The sequence below is a fragment of the Wyeomyia smithii genome, chromosome 3 (genome assembly GCF_029784165.1).
Source record: "Wyeomyia smithii strain HCP4-BCI-WySm-NY-G18 chromosome 3, ASM2978416v1, whole genome shotgun sequence".
Classification (NCBI taxonomy): domain Eukaryota; kingdom Metazoa; phylum Arthropoda; class Insecta; order Diptera; family Culicidae; genus Wyeomyia; species Wyeomyia smithii.
Window position 1 is genome coordinate 235,329,408 of NC_073696.1, and position 18,295 is coordinate 235,347,702.

At 36.7% G+C, this 18,295-nt stretch overlaps 1 protein-coding gene across 2 annotated transcripts in view; it reads right to left on the reverse strand.

Moving 5' to 3' along the window:
• LOC129731324 (galactosylgalactosylxylosylprotein 3-beta-glucuronosyltransferase P) overlaps positions 1-18,295 on the reverse strand; it is a 137,760-nt gene that overhangs the window by 75,333 nt on the left and 44,132 nt on the right. The window contains exon 2 of one of the 2 annotated variants that reach the window (XM_055691219.1): positions 7,960-8,018. The exons of the other annotated variant lie outside the window; for it this stretch is intronic. The gene's annotated coding sequence lies outside the window, so the exon portion shown is untranslated. The remainder of the gene's footprint in view (positions 1-7,959; positions 8,019-18,295) is intronic. 2 annotated transcript variants of the gene reach the window in all.

The window sequence follows — 18,295 nt, forward strand, 5'->3', positions numbered from 1 at the left end:
TTTAACGAGCTTTATCATAATGTAAATGAGCGCCCATTTGTATACACCCTGATGATGAAGTCGCTCTGCTGCTGGTCAGGTGCCGAAACAAAAGTCTTTTCACGCCCGAGTAGGCCATCCACCAGAGAAGTGGAATCAGCTCACGCGAAAATTACACTAATTGCGAATGCCTACCGTTTCTAATTAAATGTTTTCCATTTCAGGACTTAAGCAGGTAGGCGTTGTATGTTTCCACGGTTTCCACAGGTACAACAAGTCATCGAGTTTCTGTCGCCTTTGTGTCGAAATAAATTGGGTGCAAATGAGCTTGCAACAGCGACTTGGTTGGATAGCATCCTTATCCTTGATGCTATCCAAAAAATGGTTTCATTTTTGTAGTTCCACCGCATCGTTGTAAGTTTCGCTTATCTGGAAGCGTTTGCAATTGAAATGTTTCCCCCGAAAAGTTCTGATAATTCTAGTTAGGGAATCATGTCTATCAATATTCAAAAGCGAAACTCAAATGTTACGCTCCAGATCTGACATACTGTTTATTCAACACAGACTTCGCAGTCAACTATAACTGCGCTGTTAGTGTGATACCTGGGGTAATCTTCTCAAAACAACATCCAGATTCATCACTCACCACGGTGACACAATTTTTTCTTTCTGTCGTAGTCGTGGAGGTAAACTTGGTCTCCGACAACAATGACTGTTACACCTCCTTCCTTACTCTCATGACCATAAGGACGTAACCGGCGCCGTTATCGATCAATACAAAATGGAAACCACTGAATTGTTGTACATTGAAGATAGTAATAATAATTCTAACCTTAACCCTCTAGTGCTCAGTGTCGCCTTCAGACGGTCCTCAGTCACACCTCTAAAAAGCTTCAAACAATTATTAAAAAATGTTCAAAAAGATCCATAATGATTTTTTCGAAGTCCGTCTGAAAATTAACTTGGGCACTAGAGGGTTAAGTAGTGTACACGTGGTTTTTTGTGCAATTCATCACTACGTAAGATCTACTACGAAATGTGCGGTTGGCAAGTTTAAGCTCGAGCTATTCTCTAAACAACTTTTAGAATCTCAAAGAATCACAATTGATGGGTCGAAAATATTTCACATAATCGGTGACAGCTAAAAATTAAAAAAAAAAGTTACTGTCGTCAAAAACGTAAATGAAGTTACACAATGGGGCAAAAATAGCTCAAATAACCGGTGACAACTAAAAATCTAAAAAATACTACTGTCAAAAAGGTAGATGAAGTCTAAGAATATCAAAATTATTTTGCGTAAAAATGTATTTATGATTAGGTAAAAGAAAAAAAAAACATTTGTGAAAGGTTCCTAATAGGCTTCTCGATGAAGCTTTTTCATGATGTCGGAACAAGAGTAGTGCATAACCTTCACCTCGACTTTTCGAATGCACCTCTTGGTTCTACCAACCAACTGTTTGCAGCTCAATCATTTTTACATCGACAAAACTTAGAATTCCAGAGAAATCTTCGATTAGACGACACTGAGGCTGATGCATTGAGTTATGTATTTTGGGTAGGTGTTTTTTTATGCGTAATGTGATGATGCGCTATTTAGCAAAAACACATACCTCCTATCAGCATGGTACCTATACCGTTCGCAGGGGCGACTCGTCCATAGGTGCAACCTGTGCATTGCACACGGGAACGCCAGACAAAAAAAATATTTCAAACGCAAATTTATATTCATATTTTATTGGTTTTTAGTTTCACTTTCAAATAGTAACAAATAGAAAGACTTGAGTGATTACGTGGACATGATTGTGAAACCTGCCTCTAACTGCGATTTTCAGAATTTGTAGTTGAACAGGCAGATTCAAAAGCCACGAGTCGCCCCTGACCGTTCGTTCTGGTACACATCTTGATTGATAGTCAAACTCGACTTGAACCTTTTTTATCAATTACTTTGACCAGCCTTCCACTACATTTCTTGCAAATAATGTTGAGATTTGCAACAAATTAGCTTTTGAAATGCTTTACAGTGCACTTTTTGCCGAGGTTTTTGTGCAGCACATCAAATTGTATAATGCGCTTACCCAATGTTTCTTGTTCCGACGCCATTTTGAACAGAGCAAAACAAAAAACATATACTGGCATAAAGAGGAGAGAGAGCGTGAGAAAAAGAAAGAGTCAGACAGAGAAGAAGAGAGCGAGAGAAAGAAAAAGAGAGCGAGAGAGAGAGAGAGAAATAAAGAGCGAGAGAGAAAGAGAGGTCAAGAGAGAAAGAGAGAGCGTAAAAGAGAGAGAAAGACAAAGAGAAAGAGAATGAGAGAGAGAGAATGAGAGAGAGAGAGAATGAGAGAGAGAGAATGAGAGAGAGATATAACGAGAGAGCGAGAGAGATAGCGAGAGAGAGAGAAACAAATAGCGAAAGAGAGAGAGAGAGAGAGAGAGAGAGAGAGAGAGAGAGAGAAAGCGAAGCGAGGAGAGAGAAAGAGAGAGAGAGAAACAAAGAGAGAGAAAGGGAGAGCCAGAGAAAAAAAGGAGAGCGAGAGAAAGAAAGAGAGAGCGAGAGAGAGAAATAAAGAGCGAGAGAGAGAAAGAGAGAGCGAGAGAGAGAAAGAGAGATCAAGAGAGAGGAAGAGAGAGAAGAGCGAGAGAGCGAGAGAGATAGCGAGAGAGATAGCGAGAGAGAGAGAGAGAAAGAGAGAGCGAGAGAGAGAAAGAGAGAGCGAGAGAGCGAGAGCGATAGCGAGAGAGAGAGAGAAACGATAGCGAGAGAAAATGATAGCGAAGAGAGAGAACAGAGTGAGAAACAGAGAGAGAAACAGCAAGAGAGAGAAACAGAAAGAGAGAGAAACAGAGAGAGAACAACAGAGAAAGAGAAACAGAGAGGATGAAACAGAGAAAGAGAGAGAGAGAGAAAGAGAGAAATGGGAGAAGAGGGAGGAAGAGAAAAATAAAGAGAAAGAGAGAGAGATGAAGAGAGAAAGTAATAGAGAAAGATAGAAAGAGAAAGAGAAAGAGAAGGAGAGAGAAAAAGAGAAAGAGAGGAAGGGAGAAAGAGAGAAAAGAGAGAGAGAAGAAAAAGAAAGAGCGAGAGCGAGAGAGAGAATAATTTCCAATGGATGAAATTAGAATATCATTAAAATTTCCTGCTTATTAATCTTTAGAACTCGGAGCATTTTAAAATCAAACCGGCAATTCAAATGCTGTTATTTGTTTCGACTATTTTTATTGGGAATAAAATTTTGCTGACATGTTGGTATCAACCATACATTTTTTTTTCGAAAAGACACAAATCTACAACTTTGCCAAAGACGTCACACCGATCAAACTAGTCGTTCTGGCTTTAAAAATATTTGTTACCATCAATACCTTTTTTACCAACACGTGGTTAAAAAAACCAATAGCACAAAATGACAACTTAGGCCCATAAGAACATCTGTCAAAGTTTCATCCAATTAAAAAAAAATTGAATTTTAATTAAAATTGAAATAATTTTTCTAGAACCTAGTTCTAGTTTTAATTTATTGAAAAGGTCGACCACGAGGCTAACGTAGAATTATGACAGCTTGTCTTATGTTAATATATTTCTTACAATAGGTTTTGGAACACATTTGATTGGAGCTAATTTAATGTAATGGAATTTTTTTTTTTAAATCTCTTCCAACTTTTTTTTCATTGAATGATTGGTAGATAGCCGTCAAATCAAAACAGAATAGTTGGATAAACTGAATCTTGCTCGATGGAAAAGTTGTTAAATTTTTAATTTTTTTAATATGTGGTTTTAGTATTAACAAAGCTGGGAGTTCATTGAATTATGCCTTTTTTCGGGAACAGAACACCTCCCTGGGCAATAGTGACGCCGGATTAAAGCTTGTTCAATTCCTCGACATTGCGGATTGTCAACTGCAGATGACGTGGGATGATTCTATCTCACTGTAGTATTTCTAGCAGCGATCCCCAAAAATTCCTACATTTTTAAAACAAGATACTCCGTTATATTATCCGTCCGCTGAACGGGACTTTGTCTTTTCCTTGACTATACCTCCTTATCTAAGACCCGACTATGTAACTTGGAAATAGATTTGAACGAATGAATAAAATAGCGATGTGACGATGTACAAAACTGCTGCCTGTATGATGAAGAAACCCGTGTGATTGTCTCAAACACCTACGGAAAAGACTAAAGTCTGCACCAGGTGGCGCCGCGTAAGTGATGAAATGAAGAAATGTGAAAAATGGGACAGACTGTGCGCTGTTTGTAGGCATACAGATGAACGTTGCGCCTGAAGTACATTCGTTTTTTGTCAACTGTATAACCAGCAACACGCATATCGCTAGGATGACACCAAAGACAAGCGACAAAGCAGCCAAGCTCACGACTTCTGTATGTTTGTTGCTGAAAGAAGATGTAGTCAAGCACGCTGTGTCCGAAGCAAAATCGGTTACAGAACATGACATCGAGCAAGTTTGAATTATGTCAACTAGAAATCTGTGATTGAGAAAATCGTTCAAAAACAGATGCATTTAAAAAGTATATCATCAAGAGTTTTATGTTTTTAAATTACTATCATCGAAAAATAATTAAATTGATTTTTCATCAGATTTAAACTTCATTAAAAAAAATATTTTCCATTCCTCCATTCTGGACTTTTTAGCAACAGTTTAGTTATAACTTCAGGTTTCTTTAAAAATTAGTTTAGGAAGAAAAATCATTTTTTTTAGTAAATCAAAACTTAACGTTCATTAACAAGTTTTCGCACTGATTTTTTTTTCAGCTAGACGCATTACAAGGTTACATTTGTTCACTACAATTCTCTTTCAGACAGTTTTTCTGTACAATCAAAGGTTTCTGAGCTACAATGCTTTGAAATGATAACCTATGCCAAAATACACACGCCTTCTTCAAAAATTATTCTTGAGTATAAAAAATTCCTCCACCTGTGAAAAATACGCAGTACGCAAAATAAGCCAAGTAGGTACGTGAGCAAAATTTCATCTAAATATAAAATGGTCGATTGAATTTTTGCGAATTTTCAGATCATTTGACATGCAAACGCTCACCTGTTTTCCTTGTTTTAGGATTTTTATCAGTTTCAGTTTTCAAGAAGTTTTTATTCTCTTTAGCTTTGCCGCAGCATTCAGAGCTTATACCTCAATAAGTTCTATGAGTTTTAGTTAAAAATGTTTCTAGAGTCTGTAGATGAAGAATAGTTAGTTTTAAATCCAGGGTCGGTACGCGGACTGTAATTTATAATGAGCACCAATAATGTTTATGAAGATAGTTCATGATTTTAAGTATCTACGCGTCGTACTAGAGTATATTTGACAAGAAATTTAAAATGAAAATGCTAAAGGAAATCGGATCCATGCATCGCCAAGATTTGCCTTTCTTCTTGAAAGGTAGAGCAATCACTGAAAAAACCTTAAAAGTGCTCCAAAGGGTCGAATCTTGTATATCAATCGACTTAGTTTTTGTGAACTTTTTGACAGTTAAAAAAAATCTATCAAAAAAAGGACGATAAAGCTATGCTGAACTATCATTTCAAATACAGTAGGTTTCCGTTTTTGGCAACAAAATTTCAAATTTCAGTTGCCAAAACTGGAACCGTGCCAAAAAAGGAAACCATCAATAAATTCAATTCGAGACTCCAAAATTATTATGAAAATTAATTATTTATATAATTAAATGGGTTTTTAACAAAATTCGTCTTATATAACGTACAGTAATAACAAATTTTAAATTTGTCGTCACTTTTATTCTCTTGCAGCGCTTGTACAACAGTGTCTGACACGTCAAACTTTCTGTTCCATTTGAAAGCAAATAAGTGTAAAAGACGGCTGGTTTTAAATTATATATACGACAGTGCGTTGTTTACAGTTGAGTCAAATACACGTTAAATTTAAATTACCCATAAATAGAAGAAATTTCGCCCATATTTGAAAAATTTGCAGGATTTTTTATTGAGTAAAATTTTTACCCATTTGATGAGTAACAGCTACCAATTAGTCTTTTGATAAATTTTTAATTGATTTTCAAAATTTGAATTTTGCGCTCTGTGAAATATCACTCTAGGGGAACTGCATTAAATCACGCTTGCTTTATTTGAAATAAATTATGAAAATCATATACTTTGCGTGTAAACAAATATAAAAAAGAAGACAAAAGACCTCGTGGAGAATTTCATCGTTACAAAATTATTGACAGAGAAGTCCCCACATAACTAAGCATATGTCTACGGAACACATGGGAGTAAATATGTTTCAAACCTGATCAAAAGTGAAAAACTCAAAGTAAGTCAATTTCGTTGTGTAGTATTTCATTTTGAAGTGTGATGTTTGCCTGATCACTTGACAGCTTGTCAACATCCAAAAGTTATGTTTACGGTCGTAACGAGAGGTTTGAACCGACCGCAATTGAACAGTTTTTTGTGGATGATAGTTACGCTTTGATACCGTTAGCTAAAATAAAACGTTTCGAAGATAAACAAGCGATTTCTAAATAGGACAACCATAGACATTGTCAAAGAAGGTTGATTGAACAGAAATGGGTACTTAGCGCGTAAAGTTTTCTCTCCAAATACTCTGGTGTTCGTCAAGATCAATGTTATGAAATCAAAAATATTTGTTTTTACAAGTTAACTTAAAATGAAATAAGTTATGTTTCCGGTAATATCCGGTTGAACGGCTTATATTACGTAAAAGTGCTAATATTTTGGGTTATATTGATGAAGAAAAAACCTTCCGGATTATTCCGGTTTCGTGTTTTATCGCTGTGTAAAAATAATCAAGAAATAATTTTATTTTCGCTTCTGGGATAGTTGTAGCCATAGTTACTAGAATGAAACTTTATCAAACGATGGAAAAGTGTACCGAAAAGTCGTTTGATGATAAATTCAAATATTAAATATTAAAATATTAAAATTAAAATTCATCGCTAAGCCTGAATATTAAAATTCATCGCTAGGCTTGCCAGGCGTTTTGATTAAATGCTAATATTTTTATACTCTGAATCTATTTTATTGTACTGTGAGATATCTGTGAGAAATCTGATTCGAGACTGCAAAGTGCGCAGAAAAAATTGCTAACAATTTGAATGACATCCCACCCACTAATGCTATTCTTGCAAATGTTGATTGTGTATCGAACCAAGAAATGTTTCGGTCGGTAGCAGTGTGCATCATTAGTCTGATGCTGGCTGGTGGGTGGATACTTCAAATCCCAGCGGTAGGATGCCCATCGTCTGGGAAGAAGGAAAACCGGCACAAAGTGGGCTGGTAAATGAGCAACTTTTCTTGAAGCTTCGATAGATGGGCTACGCCTGAACGGGTGAATTGCACTGCTTGAATAGCAAATTTGTAAGGTAATGGGCATATTCTGCTCCTGGAGTGACTAACAAGCGCTGGTAGTGAGTGAGCCAATGAAAAACGGAACATTACATTGGCAATGGCGGTGCCAGAGTTGACGAGAATTTTGGCTTCTAACGAGTTGGCAAACTTTTGACGCAGTGCCCAACGCAGAACTATGTCAGCCTTCAAGGATGATTGCCAAAAAGAGGAGCAGCTGGAAAATGGGCATCAAATGTGCTCCGACAGTAAGAGGTTTTGCCTTCGATTAGAACTTTACGACATACCAGGGAGAAAGGAACCCTTTCGGTGGGCCGTGCCAAAGGAGAAGTTTTATCTCACCGATTATTGTTTGCTGCTCCTGCTTGCTAGAGCGAATGCGACGATGACGTGTATGTTTGTGCCAGTTGAAAACGACTTTCAAGTTTACAATTATGGAAGTGCGGAGAGCAAAAACTATTGCTGCAGCAACGAAGGATTTTATGGCACGATTTCAACAAAAAACTTTTCCAAATGGTACATGAAAGTCACATAAATTTGCCTGATTGGGTCAATTACTATGACTGCAACGAATGGACATAATTAAAGGCAGCAAACTTTCGGGTCTGCAGTTTTGAATAATATTAACAAAAAATGAAAAACAACTTACGACGTTATAGTTCGTCTCCTTTTGAAGATTAAATTGGCATGGATGGAAAATTGTTTCACCTGCAAAAAAAAGAAATGAAAATTAGAGGGTTTTTATGACAGACGAGAAACTTTTCAGACAACAATAAAAAATTCTATTTTTGTTGGCGCGTTTCCCAGAAGCATGAAACGATAAAAACAGGACGGATAACTAGAACGGAACAAAATGTAGTGACAGGTTGACGATTTCCTGCCCAAAAATAAACAGTGTTAGATCGCCAAACCACGATTACTAAAGTCAACAAAGTGAAGGCTAATGCGCAACGTTTGCTGATTGCCCTTGGAAACAACAATTAGCGCCTTCCAGTGAACGCACCAATCTCGGTGCAGTTCGCGTACCTTCTGCACTTACTATAGCGAAGGGAATTGCCGTGCGCAGGGTTTCCGTTTTTGATGAGCGGTTGGTTGGTTTGGTTTCTCATATCAACAGCTATTATAGAAGACACAAGCAATTTGTAATATGTCATGAAACAACCTCATGAACATATTTAGATTAGTCAAATTGGGTCCGCGATTTTTTTTTAAATTTTGATTGGTGTATTCTTGGAATTTTATTAAATTTCGACCGTTAGCGATCTATTATTCGTATTTTGGAATATTTTTGTTTTTTTTTTCAAGATGTTTATTTGATACGGCACAATACACATATGTGTCTTACTAATTAACTTAATATCTAAAAACCATTTTTTATTCTCGCGGCCGACTACGAGCTAAAAATATTTTTGTTGATTTTAAAGCTCTGATGATCTGTTTTTTAATTTACCATACTCAGTATCAAATTAGCAATATTAGTAGAACCAACAAAGCGAGAACAACCATTAGCACCAGTCAGTGAACGCACAGACCACGGTAGGATTCGCGTGCCTTTGGCCACTGAGTAACTTCTCGTGATATGATGATTTTTTTAAATTGGTATTTCCGATTTCAATTGAATTTCACACTGTTGTTTGGGTTTAACAGAGATGTCGTGATATTAGTTTACTATTTCAGATTACACCCGATTCATATTTTGCACGGGGGATGCGTCCCGTGTGAAATAAAACCGTGCGAAAAAAAAACCGTGTTATTTCGAGAAACTTGCAAAAAAAGAATCGGGTGCAATTTTTTTACACAGGGGTTGCTTCCCATGCAAAAACAAGCGTTAGAAAAACCGTGTTACTTCGAGAAACCGTGCAAAAAGGTGTTTGAAAACAATTCGTGTGAAAAAGGACCGTGCAAAAAGAGAATCCGGTGTATTGTTGATTGCTTTTCAGAAAGGTTCATGTCGGAAAAAATTAACGTTTAGTTCAAATAGTACCTTCGACGGCCGGATTCATGATAGTGAAACGATCAGTTCATATTTGCATTAACCTTGTCAGTACCAAGATCATCAGTATTGATTACTGCTTGCACTGCTTTAACGATAGCAGCATTCTGGAAAATATTGCCAATACCAGTACTAATCATCATGGCAAAATTAGAACCGGTTAATACTTCAAAAGTGTTTTGATTTTGAGCCGTCCAATACATTGAACATTTGCTAGAGCACCAAATGCGTTATAAACAACACACATTCGTTGTATTGTTTCCGAAGCAGTACAAAATATGCTGTGGAAAGACGCATAATTGATGTGGTTACGCACAGCCCAACTTTTGCGTGTAACATCATATACCAGTGAAAATGTCTAATTTTGTACCGTGTAGTCATCATTTGTGTTAATTATCTAATTTCATTCGAAGAAAACGGTAGCTAAATCGCATCGATTTTTATTCGGCTGTTTAAGGTAAAGTGAAGTAATCGGGTATTTTGGCTATTAATTAAGGTATATTTGAAGATGTATTTTGGGTATCGTAGGTGCAAATATGGTAAGTAGTACGCTATTGGCAGTGTTTTTATCGAAATCATATTTTTTTACCTGGTGGTTTTTGTTAGCATCTGCTGAGCCGATTTAACTGAAATGGATTATCCAACTTGTTACATAACCGTTTTTCAATATCTGAATTTTTAAATGATTAATGATTTTTCAAATAGTATTTTTTCATGAAAAAAAAAATTCACTAAAATGGCTGTAATTTTGGCAATTTTCGGAATTTTCAAAAACGGCTAGATAACAAGTTAGATAATCCATTCTTACATGCTAAAAAAAATTTCTGCCAAATCGGTTCTGTATACGCTGAGAAAAACTTACTGATTTAGTGAGAGCATTCACGTTCCGAGCTGCCAACAACGTAAAACTCTATACCTCTAAACATCTATCTATACCTATAAAAATGCAGTCCGGTCTGTTTGTCTGTCTGATCCATATAGACTCGGAAACCAGCTAACCGATCGACGTGAAAATTTGTATGTAGGGGATTTAGGGGCCGAGAAAGGTTCCTATGATAGTTTGAAACACCTCCCTCTTTTGGAAGGGAGGGCCCCCATACAAATGAAACACAAATTTCTGCACATCTCAAAAACTAACCAAGCAAATGGAACCAAATGGCACATCTCGAGAACTAAATAAATGCAATAAATTCATGCACATCTCGAGAACTAACCAAGTAAATAGAACCAAATTTGGTAGGTGGATGTTTTAGGGGTAACAAATATATCCATAATGGTTTGCACCCCTCCCTCTTCTGTGAGGGAGGGGTTCCAAACAAATGAAACACAAATTTCTGCTTATCTGGAGAACTAACCAACTAATTGGAACCAAATTTGGCAGGTGAATGTTTTTAGGGGTAACAAATATATCCATAATGATTTGACACCCTTCCCTCTTCTATAAGGGAGGGGTCCCATACAAATGAAACTCAAATTTCGCAAAGTTCGATAACCAATCAAGCAAATATAACCAAATTTGGCAAGTGAATATTTTTAGGTGTAACAAACATGTCCAGAATGTTTCGACACCCTTTCTTCTTCTGGCATGTCTCCAAATACTCCAAATTCGAAATCTAAGATGGCGACTTCCGCTTTCAGATAAACAGCGGCAAATGACCAAATACCACCCAATATGCGAATTTCCGGAATTGTTATGATGCACTGAAGCCACAAATTGACCTCAGACAACATTTCGAATTGTAAGATGGCGACTTCCGGTGTCTGGAAAACAGCCGAAAATGACCAAATAACATCCAATATGGGTGTTTCTTGAACCAGAATGACGCACAGGGGGCAGAAATTGCTTCCAAATGCTATTTTAAAATCCAAGATGGCGACTCCCGGTTTCTGAAAAACAGTGACAAATGACCAAATACCACCCAATATGGATATTTCCGGGATTGTTATGATGCACTGAAGCCACAAATCGACCTTTAGACAACATTTTGAATTGTAAAATAGCGACCTCCGGTGTCTGGAAAGCAGCCTAAAGTGACCAAATACAACCCAATATGAGTATCTCCGGAACCAGAATGATGCAAGGAGCTAAAAATTGACCTCAGACACCATTACGAATTGTAAGATGGATACTTCCGGTTTCTGAAAAACAGCCGAAAATGACCAAATAACATCCAATATGGGTGTTTTTTAAAACAAGAATGACGCTCAAGAGCCAGAAATTGTCTCCAAATGCCATTTTAAAACCCAAGATGGCGACTTACGGTTTCTGAAAAAGGGCCTGAAGTGACCAAATACCACCCAATATGAGTATCACCGGATCCAGAGTGATACAAGGAGCTCAGACACCAGTTTGAATTGTAAAATGGCAACTTCTGGGAAACAGCCGAAAATAACCGAATACTACTACATTTATGGATATGTCCGTAATCGAAATGATGTTAAGAAGCCAAGCATTGACCCTGGACACGATTTCGAATTCGAAGATGACCACTTTCAGTTTCTGGAAAACAACGAGAATAACTGAAATGCACCCAATATATTTCCGGAATAGAGGTGATGTACAAAAGCCAAAAGTCGAGGATGTTGTCATTCCGATAAAACCAATCATTTCAAATGATATAAACAAATCGCAAGAAATCAATGAATTTGATATGTTTAAAATTATTAAATTAAACACTAAAATAGGCGGGACGAAGTTTGCCGGGTCAGCTAAGACAAAATAAATCTTCAAATACACTTTAATCAATAGCCAAAATAGCCGAATATTTCTCTATGCTCTAAACATCTGAAAAAAAAATCAAGAAAATTCATTAATTTTCGACCTTCCAGAGTAGGGTGCCCCATTATGATATGATTTTTCAAAAACATTTTTTTGCGAATGATTGTCGAAAACCTAAGTAAGCGATTTCATTCATTTTCTACTTTTCTAAAATATTAACATTGTCACTACTTGATGATCATTTTTATGAATTTTTCAAAAAAAAGGAACGTTCCCGTATTCACAATAACAGCAAGGCTGACGTAGAACTACATAAAGTTGTTTGTTACATTATTTGCATTGTTGTAATTACACTGAATTCTTTTTTTACGCGATTGTCTTTTACGTAATTTCATTTTACACGTTTTTTTTCACGTGGCGGATAATTTTATCAAAACGACGTGATCTCTTTTTACACGAATAGTTGAAAATTACACGACTTTTTTACGGAATTCTTTTTTTGCGAGCACGCATCAATCGCGTAAAAAAAATTCCAGTGTACAATAACTTTTATCCAGCACTAATGGAATACTCTCTGGAAGTAATGTTTCTGGAAAAAAGCCAAAGATGGCCACATACTAGCTTATATCAGTATAACAAAAACCGGGATGATATTAATGGGCCGTAAATCGATCCCAGTTGCTATTTTAATTTCTTTTTTCAGAGCTACCACATTATTTCCTGAGATTAACACTGATGAAAAGTGTTGTTTAAAAGTTATTAACATTGAGAAGATAGTCTATCGTAATCTTAGCGTATAGCATTCAACGAATTCGCGATCGTCCCGAATGCAACAATGCAAGCGTGGCATAGAACTGTTATTGCTGTGTTAGTTGCGACCGTTCCACAGTGGTCTAGTAAGACAAAAAGTGGAACTTAATTCCATAGTGCCTTTCACCTTCATCCTTAAAAAAGAAACTGTTTAAAACAAATAAAATCCTATCTTTATTTGGTGAGCATTCTCGCTGAAACCGTCCCACTGGTGACATGAGGTCTTTAAAAAAGGACTTTTTTGTGTCTGAATGATTAAAAGTAGTGAAAAAATGAGAAAACCACTTTGGTTAGTTCACATTGATGGACCTATCGGGCACAAATCGGTTAAACGGTTTTTAGCAAAATTGATTTTTGAGCAATTCCTGATCTTTTTATTGATTTATTTCTTTCAAAATTGTCATTAAATCTCCTACAACCAACACATCCTTTTAAAATGAAATGATAAAGCTTTCATTTGGAATAAAAAAATTGGCCACCATCTTGGATCTCACCGCCATTTTGAATTTTATTAGAAAAACGTGATTTTGAGCAAGTTCGCAACCAGCGATTTTAAATTTGACATCACCATTGGAAAGCTGAGAAAAAATGGTTTAAGACACATTCAAAACATTAGGTGAGCATTGAGTTTACCTTGTCATTCTGGTCACTTTTCAAAATCGAGCTTCAAACAGTTCAACGCATGTCGCGCCGCCAATATCAAATCAACGCAATACACTGAGCCTATGGTGTGTGTTTGTGTGTGGTGTATATTCGGTGCCAGCCATATTCCACGTGGACAGATTTTAAAGGATTCTGCCATCCCCCTCCCCCACAACTGCTCATATGAATTCTACAAATTTTGTATTGATCGTGGACATCACACAGACTACCCTCCCCAAAGTTGTCCAATGCCTGTGTGATTTTGGGTCTGTTCAAAAATCACCCCTTTTAACTCCATTCACATTGTATATTTCTTCAATGCCTCGCTCCTTCTAGAATGTAACGTTATTTGTGAGCAAGCTTCTCTACGATTTTTTTGCTAGAACAAAGTTTGGTTCCCTGTACGGAGGCCAGTTTTTGTGTGTTTAGCAGTGATGGGCACCGCTTATCGAAAATTTAGCGACGCTAACCGCTAAGCCGCTAACCGGAAAATTTAGCTCGATAATCGCTAAACGCTAAACGCTAAACCCATATTAGCGGGACTTTCGCTAATTGCTAACTTTTTTATATCGCCATATTTATTGCTCGTGTTTTGTAATATTTGGACCACTTTGATATTTTTTGGTTAAACAAACTTTTTAAAGCTATTTACAATAAGAGGTTCACGAAACGGTATTCATATTTGATTTTGTAAAAATAAGAATAACAAAAGTTATTTAGCTTGCATTGAAAAAAGATACTCTTAGGAATGTTTTCATAAAAATTCAATTATTATCTGAATCGAAAAAGTATAACCAAAGTTGTTATAATTTCAAGCGCATTGCAATTTACTAAAGTTCTTGGTGTGCCGAAAATTCAATCTAGACCTTGTGCTTGTTCTTAAAAATGCTCCTGTGGCTTGTACGATAGCTGGAACTCCATTCTAGGGTGAAAAAAAAACTGACAAAAGTCTTTCGAAGCAATTTACGTACGCCATCAGCAATTCGTTTTTTTTCTAAATATTTCTATTGTCGCTTCTCTACAAAATTTAGCGAATTAGCGATTAGCGTTTCGAAGGCCAAAATTTCAGCGACGCTAACAGTTTCGCTAACCAGCTCAAAAATTAACGAAATCGCTAATTCGCTAACTGAATTTTAGCGTCGCTAATTAGCGAATTAGCGAATTAGCGGAATGGTGCCCACCACTGGTGTTTAGTAATAAAACAAATTTATGTTACATGTTGTTTTTGCTACTGTTATATACTGTTGTTTTCATGCATTAATGCAATACCAGCGTAAATAAAGTAAGAGTAGAATCATCACTTTTTTGATCCCTAGCTAATTCTTTTCGACGAAAAGGGTACGTTCGCTACCTACGAAATTCAGTCAATTGATTAAAGGCTTTAGAAAAATTACGGTGCGTGGGTTCACTTAATACCTGTGAACTTGGAATACTGACTGTCCACATCATACGCACACCACAGGCTCGGTATATTGCGTTGATTTGATATTGGCCGCGCGTCATGCGTTGAACTGTTCGGAGCTCGATTTTGAAAAGTGATCTGAATGGCAAGATGAACTCAATGCTCACCTAATTTTTTAAATGTTTCTTACAGCATTTTTTCTCAACTTTCCAATGGTGATGTCAAATTCAAAAGCGGTGGTTTCGAACTTGCCCAAAAACTTGTTTTTCTGATAGAGTACAAGATGGCGGCAGGATCCAAGATGGTGGCCAATTTTTTTCTATTTCAAATGAAAGCTCTATCATTCCTCTTTAAAACAATGTGTTGGTTGCAGGGGTTTCAATGACAAATTTAAGAAAAATAAATCAATAAAAAATCAAGAATTGCTCAAAAATCAATTTTTGGGAAAATCGTTTAACCGATTTGTACCCTAGGGGTCCATCAATATGAACTAACCAAAGTGGTATCCTTATTTTTTCACTACTTTCAATCATTTAGACACAGAAATATCCTTTTTTAAAGACCTCATGTCACCAGTGGAACGGTTTCAGCTGGAATCGCTCTGGTACGAAATTTTAAAGTGTATTATACGGAACATACTTAAAACTTAGTTTTCCGTAATTGACTTTTGTTAGTTGCATCGATGTAACAATGAATAAAACTACACTTAAGAAAATATTTTTTTCAAGATTAACTGGTTAATCCTTTCCCACTCATGGTGACTCTAGAGCACCAAGAATTATAATCATCATATCTTAACATTAAATAGTTTGTTGTGTTTACGATTATTCCATAAACTTTTATATGCTGCCTCAGAGCATCACTGGGCATTTTCTTCAAAATACTACAGTTGACAGTAATTTTAATTAGTCTACAAAGTGTTCAGCTTGAATTTTCTCGTGAAGCTATAAATTTTAATGATAAACCTTGTGAGCGGGAGAGGGTTAAGAACGAATTGTAAACAATTGGGTCTACTTAAGATTAACGACAAATAAATAAATAAATTTTACATGAAAGTGTTGCTCGGAAGAATTGTTGAGACACACATTTTTTCCCAAGACCATATATCAGCAGGACTTTTTCTTACAAAGTTATATCATATTTTAGCTCATTTTTTCGATAATTTCATAAACATATGGGTTAAAAAAGGGCAAGTGGAATCATGATGTCCAAACTTCTCCTTGAAGTTAAGCTGAAGTACTAGAAACTCTTGTAGGTTCTATTTGTCCCAATCCATCCATATTAGAGTACGGCGAGCATATGTCAAAGTAGGTTCTCATATATTAAAAATACTAACTTTTTTGTGTTAATAGATAGAGGAATAGTTTATCTGGAGAACGTGCATAAACATGAAATTTTGCTGAACAAACAACATTCCTATCTTCATTGGGTACAGAGTTACAGAGTATTTTATATCAAAGTAATTTAAAAGCAAGTTTTTAGTATTTGGGATTGCAAGTATTTGGGGATACAATACACATGTTTTTGTTGAAGACCAAACATCTCCAGGACTTTTCCTTACAAAATTATAGCATATTTTAGCTTATTTTGTCGATAATTTCAAGAACGTATAAGATAAAAAAGGGGCAAAATCGTGATGACAATACTTTTTCTCAAAGTTCAGCTCGAGTACTAAAAACTGTTATATATTCCATCCGTCCCAATCCACTCACTCTTCATTCTAATCTATGTTAACTTTGAAGTTATCGTAAATTAAGCTAGAAACTTTGTAAGGAAAAGTCCTTGAGATGGATGGTCTTTGGCAAAAATACATAATTTGTGTGTCTTAACAACTACCTCCAAACATTCCCGAATGAAGATAGGACTTTTATTTGTGCAACAAGTTTCCCTATTTTTGATTCGTCTACAATTTTCCTGAATAAAACATTTCTTCATTTCTTAACACAAAAAAGGCGCTATGGAATTAAGTGCAATTTCTTGCCTTATTCGACCACTGTGCGTCTTAGTGGCATCACCTAAATTGAATGGTTTGAGCAGAAGCAGTGTCTTAAAAAGTTCCGGGCTTTATACACTACCGGTTTACTAGGTATATAATTCTGTCGACCGTGCTAGGGAAAGCAAGCATAAATCGTCCAATCAGAGGTCGAAATCTGCGTTTCAACAACGCCTAATAATTTTTAGTAGTACAATAGCTCTAAAAATCACAACAAAGGAACTCTATTGAAAACTAACCAACTTATTAGCATTTGAAATTGGACACCCGAAAAAAATTTTGCGGTGAGAACAATGAACGGACAATGTTTTTTATTGTAACGATAAAGAACATGGTATTTTTACTGTAAGCTTGCAAACGAATGTTGTTATTACCATGTTTTAACCACGTTTTTTGTTGTTGAATCTACCACCGACAAAAATTTTACCATGAAAAACATTGTCAGTGATTTCTAAATGTATGGGAAAAATCACAGGAGGGTTGTGTGCAAAGCCACGACCGCGAGGTTGAAGTAGAATACTTTTACACAGCTCTACTTACGGCTGCACATTAACCTACGGCCGGGCGAAACGGTTCACGCCGCTTTTCGCGTTTAGCCTGGCAGAGGCCTAATGTGCACGGCCAACACAATAGAAAGGTGTTTTCACATTGAAAATTAGACACGGCTTTACTGGAGTAAGTGTTGGCAAATGCATCTACCGCTTATACCGCCGCTATCGTACGAAAGCGCTTCGTTTCATGTGGGGAATAATATCAACAACGAAAAATGACGCGCGTCTAAGCACACCCGAACTGTTTCGCCATGCCGCTTCCAATTACTTCCTTATAACATCCGCCTCATGGAAGTACCGGCTGCACTTACCGCTGAGGCTGTTACCATACTGCTACTGGTACCCAAAACTATTAACTCTTCAAATTAAGTGTTTTACTTGTTCTCAAAAGAACAATTGTTCAATTCCATATCGGATATAATGCAATAGCAGCTCTGTAATATTACCGACAGTAATATTCTTCTGAACAAAATGATCCAACTTTTCCATTAGATGAAGTGCCGGCTGTTGTACTGCAAAAATCTCGCCCGATCGCTCGCGTTGGCGTTCGTTCTCAGGCAGAGGCCTGAGACGTGGTGTCCGACCACAGGGCTGTTTTGTTTAATTTGTAATTTGTTTAATTTGAAGGCAGCCACAGGCGCAACCCGCTGATATATTCTGTTACCGCTGAGTGCTGATATCTGCTGCTGCTGCTGTCAACGTTGTGGAAGGTCCATCCAGCTCACCTTCCGACTAATGAATGTAGCTAGTTTTCCCAGAAACACTCTTTTATAGCCGAAGGGTGCTACGAAATAGGCCACGCCCTATCAGTTCAGTTGTTCCACTCCCTAATGTTCTTCAGACAAATTATTCCACAATTCGCATTTGATTGTTGT